A 13,414-nucleotide genomic window follows, 5' to 3' on the forward strand; every position below is an offset into this window, starting at 1 on the left:
AAGCATAAATGACAGGTGGGACCTTCACACGTTTTTCGGGGCATGCTTTGAATTTCATTCTTCCCTTTTTGTTCTGCTTTTATCAATCTCCTATGCATTTCATGGAATTTACTCCCTTTCTCTTCGCTGCTTTGCTTCCGATGCTGCCCATATGCTCATTTCCACTATTTGTACTGCTGCTTTCCATTTCTTCTCTTCTGCACAGCTTTGTCCTTGGTTTCAATCCCCAGTTCTTTACCCTCTGCAAGACAATTTCTACTGCTTTTCATGTTGGAATCCACACCAAATGCACCATTGGAACGGGTGCAAGATTGCCACTGCACTCGGCGTTGTAACATCTGGAACCTAGAGGACACACATCAGAGGGCGTTGGTGGTATAGTGGTGAGCATAGCTGCCTTCCAAGCAGTTGACCCGGGTTCTATTCCCGGCCAACGCAGTGCAAATATTTATATATTCTCCAAGCAGGATATATTTTAATGCAACATGTCACAAAACTGAAATATCAGAAACAGAATAATCAGCCGTTATATAAAAAAATAAACAAACACGTAGGTAGACATCTCGATCGCCTCATCTGCTACATTCATTGTCCCAATATATGCTATTTTCCATAAAGCACTCACCACTCACATGTGCTGATAATAAATATTTTGCTGGGGGCAGGCAATGAAAGGGCTGAGCCCCGACCAGACATTATAACCCCAGCATCCCTATTTTAAAAAGCATTTATAGGCGATATCTAGCCTCTGAAAATAATAGGCAAGATCCACCGATAAATCTGGCAAAAGTCCCCAAGATTTTGTGCATACTTGTGCTCTCACCTGAATGCAGCGCCACCTTGTAACCATCGGATGTAACTGCGGCTCAGAAAAATGTTTTATCAGAGGGCAAGTTGAGAGGACTCCAAGTGCCAGATTTCCACGGAAAGAGCCTCTCACTGCAGCTGGAAGGTTGGATACTTCAAATTGGCATAGTTTCCTGTCCAGCGTCCTCTCACGTCCCGAACGCTCCCAAACGCTCAAAAGCCTCGCCCTCACCGGGTAGATCTCTGGCTCCCAGGTAAAGCCAAATCCTGAGTATGCTAGTGCTAGGATCACAGAGAAAGGACAGGGACAGAGAGCTGCTGTCTTGGTAAAGGCCTGAAACGGCTAATTCCTAAGAGGGTCTGCACTTTCAGTTATGACTGACTGTGAGTGGGGAAGATGAAGATTTTCTGTACCCAGCATACCTTGCGATGTGCTTAGGCAAATGAGGAGAGAGCCCCACCAATCCCTTGCCACTCCGCTGAAAGCTCCTCCTCTGCATAAAGAGAGCACTTTCACAAGGGAGCAGAGTGGCGCAGCGGAAGCGTGCTGGGCCCATAACCCAGAGGTCGATGGATCGAAACCATCCTCTGCTAATATTGCTTGATTTTTCTTCCTAGGACTAATCTGTCATTTCCACCCTGCCAGCAAGGAAAAGCGCAGGCTTGTGCTAGCTATGTGAGAAAAGACTTCTCAACTATCTGTCTCTGCTGTAAATCAAGAGAGTGATCGTCAAAGGATCAACCCTATACTTTGAAAGTAAAGATACCCAATTAGAAGCATAAATGACAGGTGGGACCTTCACACGTTTTTCGGGGCATGCTTTGAATTTAATTCTTCCCTTTTTGTTCTGCTTTTATCAATCTCCTATGCATTTCATGGAATTTACTCCCTTTCTCTTCGCTGCTTTGCTTCCGATGCTGCCCATATGCTCATTTCCACTATTTGTACTGCTGCTTTCCATTTCTTCTCTTCTGCACAGCTTTATCCTTGGTTTCAATCCCCAGTTCTTTACCCTCTGCAAGACAATTTCTACAGCTTTTCATGTTGGTATCCACACCAAATGCACGATTGGAACCGGTGCAAGATTGCCACTGCACTCGGCGTTGTAACATCTGGAACCTAGAGGACACACATCAGAGGGTGTTGGTGGTATAGTGGTGAGCATAGCTGCCTTCCAAGCAGTTGACCCGGGTTCGATTCCCGGCCAACGCAGTGCAAATATTTATATATTCTCCAAGCAGGATATATTTTAATGCAACATGTCACAAAACTGAAATATCAGAAACAGAATAATCAGCCGTTATATAAAAAAATAATCAAACACGTAGGTAGACATCTCGATCGCCTCATCTGCTACATTCATTGTCCCAATATATGCTATTTTCCATAAAGCACTCACCACTCACATGTGCTGATAATACATATTTTGAAGGGGGGCAGGCAATGAAAGGGCTGAGCCCCGACCAGACATTATAACCCCAGCATCCCTATTTTAAAAAGCATTTATAGGCGATATCTAGCCTCTGAAAATAATAGGCAAGATCCACCGATAAATCTGGCAAAAGTCCCCAAGATTTTGTGCATACTTGTGCTCTCACCTGAATGCAGCGCCACCTTGTAACCATCGGATGTAACTGCGGCTCAGAAAAATGTTTTATCAGAGGGCAAGTTGAGAGGACTCCAAGTGCCAGATTTCCACGGAAAGAGCCTCTCACTGCAGCTGGAAGGTTGGATACTTCAAATTGGCATAGTTTCCTGTCCAGCGTCCTCTCACGTCCCGAACGCTCCCAAACGCTCAAAAGCCTCACACCGGGCAAGCCCTCACCGGGTAGATCTCTGGCTCCCAGGTAAAGCCAAATCCTGAGTATGCTAGTGCTAGGATCACAGAGAAAGGACAGGGACAGAGAGCTGCTGTCTTGGTAAAGGCCTGAAACGGCTAATTCCTAAGAGGGTCTGCACTTTCAGTTATGACTGAATGTGAGTGGGGAAGATGAAGATTTTCTGTACCCAGCATACCTTGCGATGTGCTTAGGCAAATGAGGAGAGAGCCCCACCAATCCCTTGCCACTCCGCTGAAAGCTCCTCCTCTGCATAAAGAGAGCACTTTCACAAGGGAGCAGAGTGGAGCAGCGGAAGCGTGCTGGGCCCATACCCCAGAGGTCGATGGATCGAAACCATCCTCTGCTAATATTGCTTGATTTTTCTTCCTAGGACTAATCTGTCATTTCCACCCTGCCAGCAAGGAAAAGCGCAGGCTTGTGCTAGCTATGTGAGAAAAGACTTCTCAACTATCTGTCTCTGCTGTAAATCAAGAGAGTGATCGTCAAAGGATCAACCCTATACTTTGAAAGTAAAGATACCCAATTAGAAGCATAAATGACAGGTGGGACCTTCACACGTTTTTCGGGGCATGCTTTGAATTTCATTCTTCCCTTTTTGTTCTGCTTTTATCAATCTTCTATGCATTTCATGGAATTTACTCCCTTTCTCTTCGCTGCTTTGCTTCCGATGCTGCCCATATGCTCATTTCCACTATTTGTACTGCTGCTTTCCATTTCTTCTCTTCTGCACAGCTTTGTCCTTGGTTTCAATCCCCAGTTCTTTACCCTCTGCAAGACAATTTCTACTGCTTTTCATGTTGGAATCCACACCAAATGCACCATTGGAACGGGTGCAAGATTGCCACTGCACTTGGCGTTGTAACATCTGGAACCTAGAGGACACACTTCAGAGGGCGTTGGTGGTATAGTGGTGAGCATAGCTGCCTTCCAAGCAGTTGACCCGGGTTCGATTCCCGGCCAACGCAGTGCAAATATTTATATATTCTCCAAGCAGGATATATTTTAATGCAACATGTCACAAAACTGAAATATCAGAAACAGAATAATCAGCCGTTATATAAAAAAATAAACAAACACGTAGGTAGACATCTCGATCGCCTCATCTGCTACATTCATTGTCCCAATATATGCTATTTTCCATAAAGCACTCAGCACTCACATGTGCTGATAATAAATATTTTGCTGGGGGCAGGCAATGAAAGGGCTGAGCCCCGACCAGACATTATAACCCCAGCATCCCTATTTTAAAAAGCATTTATAGGCGATATCTAGCCTCTGAAAATAATAGGCAAGATCCACCGATAAATCTGGCAAAAGTCCCCAAGATTTTGTGCATACTTGTGCTCTCACCTGAATGCAGCGCCACCTTGTAACCATCGGATGTAACTGCGGCTCAGAAAAATGTTTTATCAGAGGGCAAGTTGAGAGGACTCCAAGTGCCAGATTTCCACGGAAAGAGCCTCTCACTGCAGCTGGAAGGTTGGATACTTCAAATTGGCATAGTTTCCTGTCCAGCGTCCTCTCACGTCCCGAACGCTCCCAAACGCTCAAAAGCCTCACACCGGGCAAGCCCTCACCGGGTAGATCTCTGGCTCCCAGGTAAAGCCAAATCCTGAGTATGCTAGTGCTAGGATCACAGAGAAAGGACAGGGACAGAGAGCTGCTGTCTTGGTAAAGGCCTGAAACGGCTAATTCCTAAGAGGGTCTGCACTTTCAGTTATGACTGAATGTGAGTGGGGAAGATGAAGATTTTCTGTACCCAGCATACCTTGCGATGTGCTTAGGCAAATGAGGAGAGAGCCCCACCAATCCCTTGCCACTCCGCTGAAAGCTCCTCCTCTGCATAAAGAGAGCACTTTCACAAGGGAGCAGAGTGGCGCAGCGGAAGCGTGCTGGGCCCATAACCCAGAGGTCGATGGATCGAAACCATCCACTGCTAATATTGCTTGATTTTTCTTCCTAGGACTAATCTGTCATTTCCACCCTGCCAGCAAGGAAAAGCGCAGGCTTGTGCTAGCTATGTGAGAAAAGACTTCTCAACTATCTGTCTCTGCTGTAAATCAAGAGAGTGATCGTCAAAGGATCAACCCTATACTTTGAAAGTAAAGATACCCAATTAGAAGCATAAATGACAGGTGGGACCTTCACACGTTTTTCGGGGCATGCTTTGAATTTCATTCTTCCCTTTTTGTTCTGCTTTTATCAATCTTCTATGCATTTCATGGAATTTACTCCCTTTCTCTTCGCTGCTTTGCTTCCGATGCTGCCCATATGCTCATTTCCACTATTTGTACTGCTGCTTTCCATTTCTTCTCTTCTGCACAGCTTTGTCCTTGGTTTCAATCCCCAGTTCTTTACCCTCTGCAAGACAATTTCTACTGCTTTTCATGTTGGAATCCACACCAAATGCACCATTGGAACGGGTGCAAGATTGCCACTGCACTTGGCGTTGTAACATCTGGAACCTAGAGGACACACTTCAGAGGGCGTTGGTGGTATAGTGGTGAGCATAGCTGCCTTCCAAGCAGTTGACCCGGGTTCGATTCCCGGCGAACGCAGTGCAAATATTTATATATTCTCCAAGCAGGATATATTTTAATGCAACATGTCACAAAACTGAAATATCAGAAACAGAATAATCAGCCGTTATATAAAAAAATAAACAAACACGTAGGTAGACATCTCGATCGCCTCATCTGCTACATTCATTGTCCCAATATATGCTATTTTCCATAAAGCACTCAGCACTCACATGTGCTGATAATAAATATTTTGCTGGGGGCAGGCAATGAAAGGGCTGAGCCCCGACCAGACATTATAACCCCAGCATCCCTATTTTAAAAAGCATTTATAGGCGATATCTAGCCTCTGAAAATAATAGGCAAGATCCACCGATAAATCTGGCAAAAGTCCCCAAGATTTTGTGCATACTTGTGCTCTCACCTGAATGCAGCGCCACCTTGTAACCATCGGATGTAACTGCGGCTCAGAAAAATGTTTTATCAGAGGGCAAGTTGAGAGGACTCCAAGTGCCAGATTTCCACGGAAAGAGCCTCTCACTGCAGCTGGAAGGTTGGATACTTCAAATTGGCATAGTTTCCTGTCCAGCGTCCTCTCACGTCCCGAACGCTCCCAAACGCTCAAAAGCCTCACACCGGGCAAGCCCTCACCGGGTAGATCTCTGGCTCCCAGGTAAAGCCAAATCCTGAGTATGCTAGTGCTAGGATCACAGAGAAAGGACAGGGACAGAGAGCTGCTGTCTTGGTAAAGGCCTGAAACGGCTAATTCCTAAGAGGGTCTGCACTTTCAGTTATGACTGAATGTGAGTGGGGAAGATGAAGATTTTCTGTACCCAGCATACCTTGCGATGTGCTTAGGCAAATGAGGAGAGAGCCCCACCAATCCCTTGCCACTCCGCTGAAAGCTCCTCCTCTGCATAAAGAGAGCACTTTCACAAGGGAGCAGAGTGGCGCAGCGGAAGCGTGCTGGGCCCATAACCCAGAGGTCGATGGATCGAAACCATCCTCTGCTAATATTGCTTGATTTTTCTTCCTAGGACTAATCTGTCATTTCCACCCTGCCAGCAAGGAAAAGCGCAGGCTTGTGCTAGCTATGTGAGAAAAGACTTCTCAACTATCTGTCTCTGCTGTAAATCAAGAGAGTGATCGTCAAAGGATCAACCCTATACTTTGAAAGTAAATATACCCAATTAGAAGCATAAATGACAGGTGGGACCTTCACACGTTTTTCGGGGCATGCTTTGAATTTCATTCTTCCCTTTTTGTTCTGCTTTTATCAATCTCCTATGCATTTCATGGAATTTACTCCCTTTCTCTTCGCTGCTTTGCTTCCGATGCTGCCCATATGCTCATTTCCACTATTTGTACTGCTGCTTTCCATTTCTTCTCTTCTGCACAGCTTTGTCCTTGGTTTCAATCCCCAGTTCTTTACCCTCTGCAAGACAATTTCTACTGCTTTTCATGTTGGAATCCACACCAAATGCACCATTGGAACGGGTGCAAGATTGCCACTGCATTCGGCGTTGTAACATCTGGAACCTAGAGGACACACATCAGAGGGCGTTGGTGGTATAGTGGTGAGCATAGCTGCCTTCCAAGCAGTTGACCCGGGTTCGATTCCCGGCCAACGCAGTGCAAATATTTATATATTCTCCAAGCAGGATATATTTTAATGCAACATGTCACAAAACTGAAATATCAGAAACAGAATAATCAGCCGTTATATAAAAAAATAAACAAACACGTAGGTAGACATCTCGATCGCCTCATCTGCTACATTCATTGTCCCAATATATGCTATTTTCCATAAAGCACTCAGCACTCACATGTGCTGATAATAAATATTTTGCTGGGGGCAGGCAATGAAAGGGCTGAGCCCCGACCAGACTTTATAACCCCAGCATCCCTATTTTAAAAAGCATTTATAGGCGATATCTAGCCTCTGAAAATAATAGGCAAGATCCACCGATAAATCTGGCAAAAGTCCCCAAGATTTTGTGCATACTTGTGCTCTCACCTGAATGCAGCGCCACCTTGTAACCATCTGATGTAACTGCGGCTCAGAAAAATGTTTTATCAGAGGGCAAGTTGAGAGGACTCCAAGTGCCAGATTTCCACGGAAAGAGCCTCTCACTGCAGCTGGAAGGTTGGATACTTCAAATTGGCATAGTTTCCTGTCCAGCGTCCTCTCACGTCCCGAACGCTCCCAAACGCTCAAAAGCCTCGCCCTCACCGGGTAGATCTCTGGCTCCCAGGTAAAGCCAAATCCTGAGTATGCTAGTGCTAGGATCACAGAGAAAGGACAGGGACAGAGAGCTGCTGTCTTGGTAAAGGCCTGAAACGGCTAATTCCTAAGAGGGTCTGCACTTTCAGTTATGACTGAATGTGAGTGGGGAAGATGAAGATTTTCTGTACCCAGCATACCTTGCGATGTGCTTAGGCAAATGAGGAGAGAGCCCCACCAATCCCTTGCCACTCCGCTGAAAGCTCCTCCTCTGCATAAAGAGAGCACTTTCACAAGGGAGCAGAGTGGAGCAGCGGAAGCGTGCTGGGCCCATACCCCAGAGGTCGATGGATCGAAACCATCCTCTGCTAATATTGCTTGATTTTTCTTCCTAGGACTAATCTGTCATTTCCACCCTGCCAGCAAGGAAAAGCGCAGGCTTGTGCTAGCTATGTGAGAAAAGACTTCTCAACTATCTGTCTCTGCTGTAAATCAAGAGAGTGATCGTCAAAGGATCAACCCTATACTTTGAAAGTAAAGATACCCAATTAGAAGCATAAATGACAGGTGGGACCTTCACACGTTTTTCGGGGCATGCTTTGAATTTCATTCTTCCCTTTTTGTTCTGCTTTTATCAATCTTCTATGCATTTCATGGAATTTACTCCCTTTCTCTTCGCTGCTTTGCTTCCGATGCTGCCCATATGCTCATTTCCACTATTTGTACTGCTGCTTTCCATTTCTTCTCTTCTGCACAGCTTTGTCCTTGGTTTCAATCCCCAGTTCTTTACCCTCTGCAAGACAATTTCTACTGCTTTTCATGTTGGAATCCACACCAAATGCACCATTGGAACGGGTGCAAGATTGCCACTGCACTTGGCGTTGTAACATCTGGAACCTAGAGGACACACTTCAGAGGGCGTTGGTGGTATAGTGGTGAGCATAGCTGCCTTCCAAGCAGTTGACCCGGGTTCGATTCCCGGCCAACGCAGTGCAAATATTTATATATTCTCCAAGCAGGATATATTTTAATGCAACATGTCACAAAACTGAAATATCAGAAACAGAATAATCAGCCGTTATATAAAAAAATAAACAAACACGTAGGTAGACATCTCGATCGCCTCATCTGCTACATTCATTGTCCCAATATATGCTATTTTCCATAAAGCACTCAGCACTCACATGTGCTGATAATAAATATTTTGCTGGGGGCAGGCAATGAAAGGGCTGAGCCCCGACCAGACATTATAACCCCAGCATCCCTATTTTAAAAAGCATTTATAGGCGATATCTAGCCTCTGAAAATAATAGGCAAGATCCACCGATAAATCTGGCAAAAGTCCCCAAGATTTTGTGCATACTTGTGCTCTCACCTGAATGCAGCGCCACCTTGTAACCATCGGATGTAACTGCGGCTCAGAAAAATGTTTTATCAGAGGGCAAGTTGAGAGGACTCCAAGTGCCAGATTTCCACGGAAAGAGCCTCTCACTGCAGCTGGAAGGTTGGATACTTCAAATTGGCATAGTTTCCTGTCCAGCGTCCTCTCACGTCCCGAACGCTCCCAAACGCTCAAAAGCCTCGCCCTCACCGGGTAGATCTCTGGCTCCCAGGTAAAGCCAAATCCTGAGTATGCTAGTGCTAGGATCACAGAGAAAGGACAGGGACAGAGAGCTGCTGTCTTGGTAAAGGCCTGAAACGGCTAATTCCTAAGAGGGTCTGCACTTTCAGTTATGACTGAATGTGAGTGGGGAAGATGAAGATTTTCTGTACCCAGCATACCTTGCGATGTGCTTAGGCAAATGAGGAGAGAGCCCCACCAATCCCTTGCCACTCCGCTGAAAGCTCCTCCTCTGCATAAAGAGAGCACTTTCACAAGGGAGCAGAGTGGCGCAGCGGAAGCGTGCTGGGCCCATAACCCAGAGGTCGATGGATCGAAACCATCCTCTGCTAATATTGCTTGATTTTTCTTCCTAGGACTAATCTGTCATTTCCACCCTGCCAGCAAGGAAAAGCGCAGGCTTGTGCTAGCTATGTGAGAAAAGACTTCTCAACTATCTGTCTCTGCTGTAAATCAAGAGAGTGATCGTCAAAGGATCAACCCTATACTTTGAAAGTAAAGATACCCAATTAGAAGCATAAATGACAGGTGGGACCTTCACACGTTTTTCGGGGCATGCTTTGAATTTCATTCTTCCCTTTTTGTTCTGCTTTTATCAATCTCCTATGCATTTCATGGAATTTACTCCCTTTCTCTTCGCTGCTTTGCTTCCGATGCTGCCCATATGCTCATTTCCACTATTTGTACTGCTGCTTTCCATTTCTTCTCTTCTGCACAGCTTTGTCCTTGGTTTCAATCCCCAGTTCTTTACCCTCTGCAAGACAATTTCTACTGCTTTTCATGTTGGAATCCACACCAAATGCACCATTGGAACGGGTGCAAGATTGCCACTGCATTCGGCGTTGTAACATCTGGAACCTAGAGGACACACATCAGAGGGCGTTGGTGGTATAGTGGTGAGCATAGCTGCCTTCCAAGCAGTTGACCCGGGTTCGATTCCCGGCCAACGCAGTGCAAATATTTATATATTCTCCAAGCAGGATATATTTTAATGCAACATGTCACAAAACTGAAATATCAGAAACAGAATAATCAGCCGTTATATAAAAAAATAAACAAACACGTAGGTAGACATCTCGATCGCCTCATCTGCTACATTCATTGTCCCAATATATGCTATTTTCCATAAAGCACTCAGCACTCACATGTGCTGATAATAAATATTTTGCTGGGGGCAGGCAATGAAAGGGCTGAGCCCCGACCAGACTTTATAACCCCAGCATCCCTATTTTAAAAAGCATTTATAGGCGATATCTAGCCTCTGAAAATAATAGGCAAGATCCACCGATAAATCTGGCAAAAGTCCCCAAGATTTTGTGCATACTTGTGCTCTCACCTGAATGCAGCGCCACCTTGTAACCATCTGATGTAACTGCGGCTCAGAAAAATGTTTTATCAGAGGGCAAGTTGAGAGGACTCCAAGTGCCAGATTTCCACGGAAAGAGCCTCTCACTGCAGCTGGAAGGTTGGATACTTCAAATTGGCATAGTTTCCTGTCCAGCGTCCTCTCACGTCCCGAACGCTCCCAAACGCTCAAAAGCCTCGCCCTCACCGGGTAGATCTCTGGCTCCCAGGTAAAGCCAAATCCTGAGTATGCTAGTGCTAGGATCACAGAGAAAGGACAGGGACAGAGAGCTGCTGTCTTGGTAAAGGCCTGAAACGGCTAATTCCTAAGAGGGTCTGCACTTTCAGTTATGACTGAATGTGAGTGGGGAAGATGAAGATTTTCTGTACCCAGCATACCTTGCGATGTGCTTAGGCAAATGAGGAGAGAGCCCCACCAATCCCTTGCCACTCCGCTGAAAGCTCCTCCTCTGCATAAAGAGAGCACTTTCACAAGGGAGCAGAGTGGAGCAGCGGAAGCGTGCTGGGCCCATACCCCAGAGGTCGATGGATCGAAACCATCCTCTGCTAATATTGCTTGATTTTTCTTCCTAGGACTAATCTGTCATTTCCACCCTGCCAGCAAGGAAAAGCGCAGGCTTGTGCTAGCTATGTGAGAAAAGACTTCTCAACTATCTGTCTCTGCTGTAAATCAAGAGAGTGATCGTCAAAGGATCAACCCTATACTTTGAAAGTAAAGATACCCAATTAGAAGCATAAATGACAGGTGGGACCTTCACACGTTTTTCGGGGCATGCTTTGAATTTCATTCTTCCCTTTTTGTTCTGCTTTTATCAATCTTCTATGCATTTCATGGAATTTACTCCCTTTCTCTTCGCTGCTTTGCTTCCGATGCTGCCCATATGCTCATTTCCACTATTTGTACTGCTGCTTTCCATTTCTTCTCTTCTGCACAGCTTTGTCCTTGGTTTCAATCCCCAGTTCTTTACCCTCTGCAAGACAATTTCTACTGCTTTTCATGTTGGAATCCACACCAAATGCACCATTGGAACGGGTGCAAGATTGCCACTGCACTTGGCGTTGTAACATCTGGAACCTAGAGGACACACTTCAGAGGGCGTTGGTGGTATAGTGGTGAGCATAGCTGCCTTCCAAGCAGTTGACCCGGGTTCGATTCCCGGCCAACGCAGTGCAAATATTTATATATTCTCCAAGCAGGATATATTTTAATGCAACATGTCACAAAACTGAAATATCAGAAACAGAATAATCAGCCGTTATATAAAAAAATAAACAAACACGTAGGTAGACATCTCGATCGCCTCATCTGCTACATTCATTGTCCCAATATATGCTATTTTCCATAAAGCACTCAGCACTCACATGTGCTGATAATAAATATTTTGCTGGGGGCAGGCAATGAAAGGGCTGAGCCCCGACCAGACATTATAACCCCAGCATCCCTATTTTAAAAAGCATTTATAGGCGATATCTAGCCTCTGAAAATAATAGGCAAGATCCACCGATAAATCTGGCAAAAGTCCCCAAGATTTTGTGCATACTTGTGCTCTCACCTGAATGCAGCGCCACCTTGTAACCATCGGATGTAACTGCGGCTCAGAAAAATGTTTTATCAGAGGGCAAGTTGAGAGGACTCCAAGTGCCAGATTTCCACGGAAAGAGCCTCTCACTGCAGCTGGAAGGTTGGATACTTCAAATTGGCATAGTTTCCTGTCCAGCGTCCTCTCACGTCCCGAACGCTCCCAAACGCTCAAAAGCCTCACACCGGGCAAGCCCTCACCGGGTAGATCTCTGGCTCCCAGGTAAAGCCAAATCCTGAGTATGCTAGTGCTAGGATCACAGAGAAAGGACAGGGACAGAGAGCTGCTGTCTTGGTAAAGGCCTGAAACGGCTAATTCCTAAGAGGGTCTGCACTTTCAGTTATGACTGAATGTGAGTGGGGAAGATGAAGATTTTCTGTACCCAGCATACCTTGCGATGTGCTTAGGCAAATGAGGAGAGAGCCCCACCAATCCCTTGCCACTCCGCTGAAAGCTCCTCCTCTGCATAAAGAGAGCACTTTCACAAGGGAGCAGAGTGGCGCAGCGGAAGCGTGCTGGGCCCATAACCCAGAGGTCGATGGATCGAAACCATCCTCTGCTAATATTGCTTGATTTTTCTTCCTAGGACTAATCTGTCATTTCCACCCTGCCAGCAAGGAAAAGCGCAGGCTTGTGCTAGCTATGTGAGAAAAGACTTCTCAACTATCTGTCTCTGCTGTAAATCAAGAGAGTGATCGTCAAAGGATCAACCCTATACTTTGAAAGTAAAGATACCCAATTAGAAGCATAAATGACAGGTGGGACCTTCACACGTTTTTCGGGGCATGCTTTGAATTTCATTCTTCCCTTTTTGTTCTGCTTTTATCAATCTCCTATGCATTTCATGGAATTTACTCCCTTTCTCTTCGCTGCTTTGCTTCCGATGCTGCCCATATGCTCATTTCCACTATTTGTACTGCTGCTTTCCATTTCTTCTCTTCTGCACAGCTTTGTCCTTGGTTTCAATCCCCAGTTCTTTACCCTCTGCAAGACAATTTCTACTGCTTTTCATGTTGGAATCCACACCAAATGCACCATTGGAACGGGTGCAAGATTGCCACTGCACTCGGCGTTGTAACATCTGGAACCTAGAGGACACACATCAGAGGGCGTTGGTGGTATAGTGGTGAGCATAGCTGCCTTCCAAGCAGTTGACCTGGGTTCGATTCCCGGCCAACGCAGTGCAAATATTTATATATTCTCCAAGCAGGATATATTTTAATGCAACATGTCACAAAACTGAAATATCAGAAACAGAATAATCAGCCGTTATATAAAAAAATAAACAAACACGTAGGTAGACATCTCGATCGCCTCATCTGCTACATTCATTGTCCCAATATATGCTATTTTCCATAAAGCACTCAGCACTCACATGTGCTGATAATAAATATTTTGCTGGGGGCAGGCAATGAAAGGGCTGAGCCCCGACCAGACATTATAACCCCAGCATCCC

The 13,414-nt window shown here is 45.5% G+C and overlaps 7 non-coding genes across 7 annotated transcripts; all 7 read left to right on the top strand.

Annotated features, from left to right (window-relative positions):
* The first annotated feature begins 1,948 nt into the window (after positions 1-1,948).
* TRNAG-UCC (transfer RNA glycine (anticodon UCC)) lies at positions 1,949-2,020 on the top strand. Its single transcript has one exon. It is a non-coding gene; the product is annotated as a tRNA-Gly (tRNA).
* Positions 2,021-3,542: 1,522 nt separating this feature from the next.
* On the top strand, positions 3,543-3,614 carry TRNAG-UCC (transfer RNA glycine (anticodon UCC)). Its single transcript has one exon. It is a non-coding gene; the product is annotated as a tRNA-Gly (tRNA).
* Positions 3,615-6,728: 3,114 nt separating this feature from the next.
* TRNAG-UCC (transfer RNA glycine (anticodon UCC)) lies at positions 6,729-6,800 on the top strand. Its single transcript has one exon. It is a non-coding gene; the product is annotated as a tRNA-Gly (tRNA).
* Positions 6,801-8,310: 1,510 nt separating this feature from the next.
* TRNAG-UCC (transfer RNA glycine (anticodon UCC)) lies at positions 8,311-8,382 on the top strand. Its single transcript has one exon. It is a non-coding gene; the product is annotated as a tRNA-Gly (tRNA).
* A 1,510-nt stretch (positions 8,383-9,892) lies between these two features.
* TRNAG-UCC (transfer RNA glycine (anticodon UCC)) lies at positions 9,893-9,964 on the top strand. Its single transcript has one exon. It is a non-coding gene; the product is annotated as a tRNA-Gly (tRNA).
* Positions 9,965-11,474: 1,510 nt separating this feature from the next.
* On the top strand, positions 11,475-11,546 carry TRNAG-UCC (transfer RNA glycine (anticodon UCC)). Its single transcript has one exon. It is a non-coding gene; the product is annotated as a tRNA-Gly (tRNA).
* Positions 11,547-13,067: 1,521 nt separating this feature from the next.
* On the top strand, positions 13,068-13,139 carry TRNAG-UCC (transfer RNA glycine (anticodon UCC)). The gene has a single exon. It is a non-coding gene; the product is annotated as a tRNA-Gly (tRNA).
* Positions 13,140-13,414: the final 275 nt, after the last annotated feature.

The sequence above is a fragment of the Triturus cristatus genome, chromosome 11 (assembly GCF_964204655.1).
Source record: "Triturus cristatus chromosome 11, aTriCri1.1, whole genome shotgun sequence".
Classification (NCBI taxonomy): Eukaryota; Metazoa; Chordata; class Amphibia; order Caudata; family Salamandridae; genus Triturus; species Triturus cristatus.